General features: G+C 39.4%; 1 non-coding gene across 1 annotated transcript in view; it reads right to left on the bottom strand.

The window, feature by feature from the left end:
- Positions 1-469: 469 nt before the first annotated feature.
- serinc2.L overlaps positions 470-8,184 on the bottom strand; it is a 29,650-nt gene continuing 21,935 nt past the window's right edge. Inside the window, exons 5-10 of the transcript XR_001934381.2 lie at positions 6,834-6,971; positions 6,532-6,701; positions 5,644-5,734; positions 3,113-3,251; positions 2,291-2,500; positions 470-1,768 (exon numbers count right to left, since the gene is read on the bottom strand). This is a non-coding gene — a transcript (serine incorporator 2 L homeolog). The remainder of the gene's footprint in view (positions 1,769-2,290; positions 2,501-3,112; positions 3,252-5,643; positions 5,735-6,531; positions 6,702-6,833; positions 6,972-8,184) is intronic.

Genomic DNA, 8,184 nt, shown 5'->3' with positions numbered 1-8,184 from the left:
TAGGGGTAGGCAGAAGAGGCCATGCCTAGGGTGCAAAGGCAGAGGGGCCTTAACCTGCAGCAGTTCTGAATAACGAGTGTGCACATACGCGCCTTCGTTTTTCAGCCCATGCGCACTTTCGTTCTTTGGCGCAGCGCATGCAAACTTGCGGGTCCTCTGCTCTTTTGCACATTTATGCTGCCTCGGCTCTTCCGCGCATGCACACTCGCGCATCCTTAGCGCGAATGGTGGGGAGGCGACGTCGGTCAGGTTGCCTAGGGTGCCCGGCCGACTTGGCCCGGCACTGTTTTGGGGACCTGAAAAACAATTTGCTGTGGGGCCCAAGCTTGCTTGACAAAGGGGTTTACCCTGAAATGTTGCACTTTGCAAATAAACACAGCAAGGGCTTGTCCCTGCTTGATTTTGGACCCGTGTGCAGGTATCTATTATACTTCAATACAAGTAACCCATGTGTAAAAATACAAAATGCTAATTGTAAACTGGTTTATTTATAATGTAACAATCAAAAAAATAGTATAAAAATATTGTACAAAAGTGCTCCATTCTGCTGTAGGTTAATAAAGCACACAAAGTATTAATATTCTAGACAAGTAAGAACATATAATACTTATGTAATAGCTTAAGAGAGAATGTCTGTTTGTTTCCCTTCCTTAAAAAAAGTGCAATTTCATGTCTGGACTAGGGAAATGATTAGAGAAAAATATGATTTACTTTGAATACAAATTATGTCATAATATTGCAGCATTATTCTTTTTGGATGTTTGTTGAAGTAAAGTTGCAGCTTTGTTTATTTAATAAAGGCCAAGATACAAAGAGCAGAGTACCCTGCATCTTGTAATTTGCATGGTGCCCGGGTGTTGTGCTCTGAGTCACATTCTGCACTTGGGCTTCTCCTGGAATGTCCTGTTACTTGCTTGTCTAAATGAACTCTGGGGACTAAAGGCATGTATCATATGCATCTATTAGTAAGTTAGCTCTTCATGTTTTAATTCTATTTACAAGCCAAGCACAATCAGAAAGAGTAGGCAGATTGCATAGCACTAAGTTTAACAGTATGTAGTTTTCACAATAAGTTATTTAAAAGGGCCTTAGGAAATGTCACACAGGCTGCATGACCTATATGTGACAGGCACTAGCTGTTGGACGGGAAACATTTGATGCATGGCACTACATAAATGTAATGTATAAAGGCTGGAGTGACTGGATGTCTAATATAATAGCCAGAACACTACTTCCTGCTTTTCAGCTCTCTGTGTTTACACTGACTGGTTACCAGGCAGTAACCAATCAGAGACTTGAGGGGGGGCCAGATGGGTAATATCTGTTGCTTTTGAATCTGAGCTGAATGCTAAGGATCAATTGCAAACTCACTGAACAGATTATGTACCATGCGGGCCCCTTCAAGTCGCTGACTAGCCTATTTATTTAAACCGGTTTTATTTTCACACTGAACTATTCCTTTACGGGATAAAACAAAGTTTCCCAAACACTTTATTGAATTGGGCTAGAGCAGGTTTACCTACAACATACATTTAACTAGGTCCTATTTCTTCATACCAAAAAAAGGCACTGATATAAACATTTTTGGAGGTATTGGGAAAGTCACAACACAGTTTAAGAACATCAAATTTAGCCAAAGTCCCGGTCAGAGAGGATAAGTGGAGCAACCAATGTCCAAACATACAGTAGGAGTCCAGCCCAGCTAGAAGCGATCTTCACCCAAACAGCTGACCAAGGGCTGGTCAAATAACTTCCATTTTCTCCAGGTCTGTAAAAAAAAAAAAAAAGTGCTGTGACTTTATACTATACAAGATAATGTAACTGTTGGTACAAAAAGTGACACCTCAAGGTGAGATAAATACAAATAATGCTGGGCATACATGTGAAAATCTGTTTGTTGGCCAGGTGACCACAAGGTGTCCAAGTGTTCCCAATTAGATCATCATGGGAACCAATGAAAGCCATCAGTCTTAGACCACTTGAACAGGCTTCAAGTGGTCTAACAGGCATCCCCAGTGTTTCTGAACCAATGTGGGTATAGTTGGGCAGCATGCCACCCCCTAAAATCCTGCTGCCCTAGGCCCAGGCCTTGGATTTTATTCAAATCAGTGGAGATGGTGTACAGAATGGATCTGCTTCTCTCAGCATGAAAAAAATACACAGGCTCAGAGCAGCGTCTGCCCTTGGCCTTACCAATGTCCACTGGTTTCACAGTGCATATCCTGCTAACTTAAATATGTCACAAAGCAGTTTTTATATTTTATTTATATTGCAGTTAGGGGATACTCACAAATACCAGTTGGTTAGTGTCATCATGATGTAGAGAGAAGCAAGTACAAGACAAAAATGAAAGAAACTGTAACTGTAGGACACAGAATCTTCTTCATTATCATATGCTCGGTTTTCTCCACCACTTTCCACAATGGGGCCACCTGTATCTCCAGAGCTGTCCTCTGTCAACATCAGCTTGTTCACCTGTTGGTTATTGGAGGAACGAAGGCTGCAAAAAGATAAAAGGAGATGAAAAACAGAGAAACCATGGTGTTTCAAAGTGCATAGAGGTACCATCATTCTTTATCTAGGGCAGCTCAATTACTTGGGGAGCATGTTGGGTTCTCTAGCACCACTCTGAATTACAGAAATTAAAAAGTTGGGTGATGCTGGCTAATTTCTGAGGCACTACAAGAAGATGTTGTTCGGCAAGTCATATGTCCTAGTAGACATGCCTATGAGTTATTCACATCTCTTAGCAGAACTCTAGAATTCTGCTACACTATAAGCTGGCACATGAAAAGGAGATTTAAGCTTATTTTTGTTCCACTTTAAAACCAATTCTATGTAAAGTGTATGGCATTACTGATAACTGTAATAATACCCAATGACCTACATTTGATTTCCACCTCCTTTTACTTTCAAATGATTTTATAATCCTAATTTAATAAAATATTCTTATTTCTTTCAAAATATTGAAAATTAAAAGGATGTACTACAACAAGGCATACATATTGTCCATTTTAAATGTATATGTGCAGGTATATGCCCTGTGTACTCAATACCAGTCTTTCACTAATCCCTGGCAAACACGAATATGTGACACCGATTATGTCCTCACCTTATGAACAATGTACAGATGATGAAGATAGCTAAACCCACAATGCTGGGAGCATCCCACCACTGGGCTGGAGCAGAAGAGGAGGAAGCAGTGGTGGTGTTGGAGGCAATAGCAAGTAATGTCGGATTACAATTTTTATCTGTAAAACAAAAAGGAACAACATTAATCTGCATTTTAATTGTGGATGTTTGAAAGGTTATAATGTGACAAGGAAAGATCACCCGAATGCACTTTAAAACCATTAAATTTTCACCCTTGGACAACTAAAGTTACAACCTACCCCGTATATACTTGAGTATAAGCCGACCAGAGTATAAGCCGAGGTACCTAATTTTACCTACCAAAAACGGAGAAAACTTATTGACTCGAGTATAAGCCTAGACACAACTACAGCCCTGTCTCCCAGCAGCACACATTCTGCCAATGCGACCCACCCCAGCGATCAACCGGACTTCTTTGCAAAGTTGATGTGACAGAGAATTGCCAAACGGATTACTGTGTGCATTGTCCCACTGTCCCACTACCATGTGCAGAGGGTGCTGTGTGATATTGCCATCACTGTTAATCCTTCATATAACCAACAGATGGCGCTGTGTGATATTGCAGTCACTGTTATTCTTTCATATAACCAACAGAGGGTGCACGGTTATTCTTTCATATAACCAACAGAGGGTGCTGTGTGATATTGCAGTCTCTCCCCAAGCGAACTGTTGGTATAGGAATGATTAAAAGTGATTGCAATCTCAGCTACTGCCCACTGACTCGAGTATAAGCCGAAGTGGACAGTATTATATTAGGCAGCACCTCCTGCCTCCACTGGATGCCAGAATTTTAAGTTTCAGCAGAATGATGTGCTAAAACCTTTGTTAGTGTCCACTGTGCTCAGTCATGGCACGAATGTCTCATGATCACATTACCGTCAATAAAAGACCAGAGGTTAATGCTATCAAGGCAAAATGGACCTACCATGGAGATATATACCCATTTATACCCTTAAAAGCCAAACCCACTGAACCGAATAGTACACTTTTTAATTGACAAAAATAGTCAATCCAGAATTGGATAGTCCATAATAAGTACGTCTGTAGTCAGTCTATACTGATAACGGTTCTAATGTAAATAGTCCATATATTGTAATTCAGTAAAAATAAATATATCCATTCAAAAGGTGTTTCATATATGTATTTCGCATACAAGAGCTTGATTTAAAAAAAAAATAAAACACTGGCTTATAAGAAATTTTGTTTCATGCACAACATAGAGGCAGTTTTAAGTCCAATCATGATTACAAGAGAACTAAGCTAAACCCCTTACAGACTCCCACCAATTTAGTTTTGTTTTTTTATCCTGTTTTTTTATCCAGTTTCTTCTCCAACTGATTATTTAGGGCAATGACAAGAGAAGAGCCCTCGCAACAAAGCTCTTCTTCTGTGAGTGGCTAATCTTCTCCAAATAAAAGAAACTGGCGGTGGTAAAATATGTGGTATTTGGTTTTTTCAATGTTGTCTCAAGAGCGATCACACTTATTACTTTTTCATCATCACACTTCTACTCACTTGCCTCACACTTCTACTCTCATCTCATCAACACACTTCTACTCATCCGATTTGAAGTAACAGTTGGAAACACTCACAAACGCAGCATAACTGCAATTAGGCTTTTTATTCCATTACCACACAACATGTTTCGGGCACCTGGCCCTTTCTCAAGTGCACTTGAGAAAGGGCCAGGTGCCCGAAACATGTTGTGTGGTAATGGAATAAAAAGCCTAATTGCAGTTATGCTGCGTTTGTGAGTGTTTCCAACTGTTACTACAAATCGAATGTATAGGGGATGCCAGAGGCGGAGCACCCAAGGAACCACCACAAGAACTGTTTTGAATTAACGCTAATCAGTGTAAAAAACCATTTTGGAGCACTTCTACTCATCTCACATTGCTTTACATGGGGAAATGTGATGACCATCGCCACAAGTAGCAAAAAAAGGGAACCTGTCACCCAGACATTAAATAATAAAAGTACTTTTCAAATTAAGCAATTATTCAAAATTCAAACTAATGTAAAAATCTCAGTTGTCAATCATATATTGCCTGCCCCTCTTCTATCCCAGAGGCAAAATCTGCACTTCCTTGATGACACTGCACTCCTCACATTCCCCTTCTCTCCTCGTGGTCTAATTGGTTAGCCAGTGCAGGGACTTGGACATCAGATGCCCCCTTGTGGTGCATAAACAAAATTTTGGCATGATGAAAAGCTTGCCTTAATAACAATGTCCACAAAATGGCTGCTGCTTGCTTCATATGCTTTTGAATTCCAAGAATAAAAGAAACAAGATGTAAATCATTTATAAAGTGTAAGTGTAGTTTATTTTGCTTGACTAACATCATAAAATAGGATTTGGAATTATTTCTCAGGGTTACAGGTCCCTTTTAAAAAATTGAATGTGTCCATGCCCTTAAGCCCAACACTCTCCATCAAAATTCCAACAATATCACATTCTCTCAGTAGGCTTCATAACATTTTGTGACTTACTTGGAACATTGGCCATGGCAGACCAGGTGACAAACATTGTATACAATGTAATCACTGATGCTTGCAGTAATCCAGAATGGGGCTGAGCATCCTGCAGAAAGAATAGTAGAAAGATGGAAGGGCAACAGTTAGTTTTTTTTTGCATTGCGTACACAAGGTGCATTTTATTTAAGAAAGTAGAAATGAATAGATGAATAGAAATATAATAATAGTAGAACAATGTAGGACAAGCCCATTTGCTAAATACAAAATGGAGTTTTAAAAGTCTTAATTAAAGGGGTTGTTCACCTTTATATTAACTTTTAGTATGATGAAGAGAATGTTATTCTGAGACAATTTGCAATTGGTTTTCATTTATTTTACGATTTGTGTTTTTGAAGTTTTTTAACTTTTAATTCAGCAGCTCTCCAGTCTGCAATTTCAGCAATCTGGTTGATAGGGTCAAAATGACCCTAAACTTGGGGTCTGCTTTATTCTAGTTTCCCACAGCACTGCAAAAAAAGTTTGCCACATGCTGAAAGAAATCGAGCAGTGAGTAGACTGGTTTTGTGATGTGTGTACAGCTAAACTGAGCCCCCTGAAGATTTTTTTAAGGGGGGAGGCATTTGGCTATTGGTATGCCACAAGTGAGATATACAGCTTACATGAGAGTTAAAGCAGTGAAAATTGCAACATCTTGAAAAGACCTAGCAAATTTGAAAAGAAAATTAAATTGTAAAATAAATGTATAAAAATTAAAAAATCACAAACAGTGGGATTCGAGTTCCCACAGGTGACTTCCGCATGTGCTCTCTGACCACATAAACTAATATGTTCTATCTTCCTCTATCTGTACTGCTCTAAGAATTTCACACATGAAAACACATATAATTAACTAGAGTTTCTCACCTGGACCTTTGGCAGAATGGAAATGATAGAAATGATCACACAAAAAATTAGATTGAGACTGATGAAAACTTTGTTGTGGACACATTCATTTGAGCTGGTGTAATAGATATACAAGAACACAATGGCGATGACGGAAGCAGTATAGAGCAGGAATGTGCATATAACAAGTGCTGGGGAAATAAAAAAAATAGCAGTTACACACATTTTATCTGTCCTTCGAAGAAAAGCAATATTTTAAAAATTTTAAGGACAAGCAATTCCGCATTCTCTTATGCATTCTGCTGTCATTTCTCCTAGCATACCTGCATACCAGCACTTGCTGTTCCCATTCTCTGCATGCTGCAACCAAGACTGACTCCATGCATGGGCAAGGTCAATGATGAGAATGAGCTGGATCAGAATGAATAGGAAACCACCTACCATGCCAAAGTAATACCACACTATAAAAAAAAAAAAAAAAAAGAAATTTAAAGAATAAATAAGAAAATATCATGTATGGAAATGAGAAGATTCAATCTGGAAAAAATAGAAACAATAACATAGTAAAAAGGAGAAAAAAAAACATCTTTGGGGAAAAATGACAAAGGTTAGTAGAAAGAGAACTTAGAAAGAGAGAAAGAGAGATGTTCTCACTAGAAGTAAAGATGAATGACACTACTAGTAAGGATAGGGCAAAGAAGTCAAGGATGTGGATGTCACAGGCCACAAAAAAGAAAATGCAGATGGAAAGCAATATATTGACTGTGCACTGAGACCGGTGCAGGGTCTGTCAGTGCACAGTAATGTTGGGGCAGAAGGAAGTCGATCAGTGTTTTCTCACCCGGCACAGGTACACTCTTCTGACATGGGGTTGTTTACCTTTGAATTAACTTCTTGTTTAATAACCTATTCTTAGCAACTTTTCAGTCTTTTTTAAGTAGTTTAATTATTTGCCTTGGTGTTGTGCCTGTTTCCAGATAGCAATTTAAAATGCTATCTGGCTGTTCAGGGGTCATTAACACTAGCAGTAAAACTACAATGTTATTGTTGCTTATTATTACCTATCTTTTTGTCCAGGCTCTCTCCTACTCATCTTCCAGACTGATTCAAACCACCACCTAGGTGCTAGGGTAAATTAAACCCTAGCAACGAGAGAGTCGCTGATGAGCTGCTAAACAATTGCACACTGTTTCAGAATATCACTGTCTGCAATATATTAAATTTTATTTAAAAAAGTGTTCATTACTTCTAAGTTTAAAGTTATATTTCCTCCATCTTGTTTCCAAGGAACAGCTCAGCAAGAGTGGATTGTGGACTCTTTACACTGTTGAAATTACAACAGCAGTTAACCTCTACTGACCATGCTCCCATGTTAAAGGAGAATTCAAACCTTTAGCAAAAAAACCCTACCCCCACCCCATGTAGACCCCCCTCCCTTCTCCCCCAGCCTAACTGCCCCCCAGAGAAATGCCCCTTACTTTTGACTTACCCCTCGGCGCAGATTCAGGCATCCGAGTTCCACGCACCCATCTTCCAGGTCTTCGGTAAGCTGAGAAGGAGACCGTCAAATTGGCGCATGCTAAGATGGAGCAATTTACCGGTATGCGCCAACTGTGCATGCGCCGAAATGGACGGAGATTGCCAAATGCCGGAAAACACGAAGACCAGGAAGAT

Source organism: Xenopus laevis, chromosome 2L (assembly GCF_017654675.1).
Source record: "Xenopus laevis strain J_2021 chromosome 2L, Xenopus_laevis_v10.1, whole genome shotgun sequence".
NCBI classification, from domain to species: Eukaryota; Metazoa; Chordata; class Amphibia; order Anura; family Pipidae; genus Xenopus; species Xenopus laevis.
Note: the sequence above shows the minus strand (reverse complement) of the source record. Positions and strands in the feature narration are given on the sequence as shown.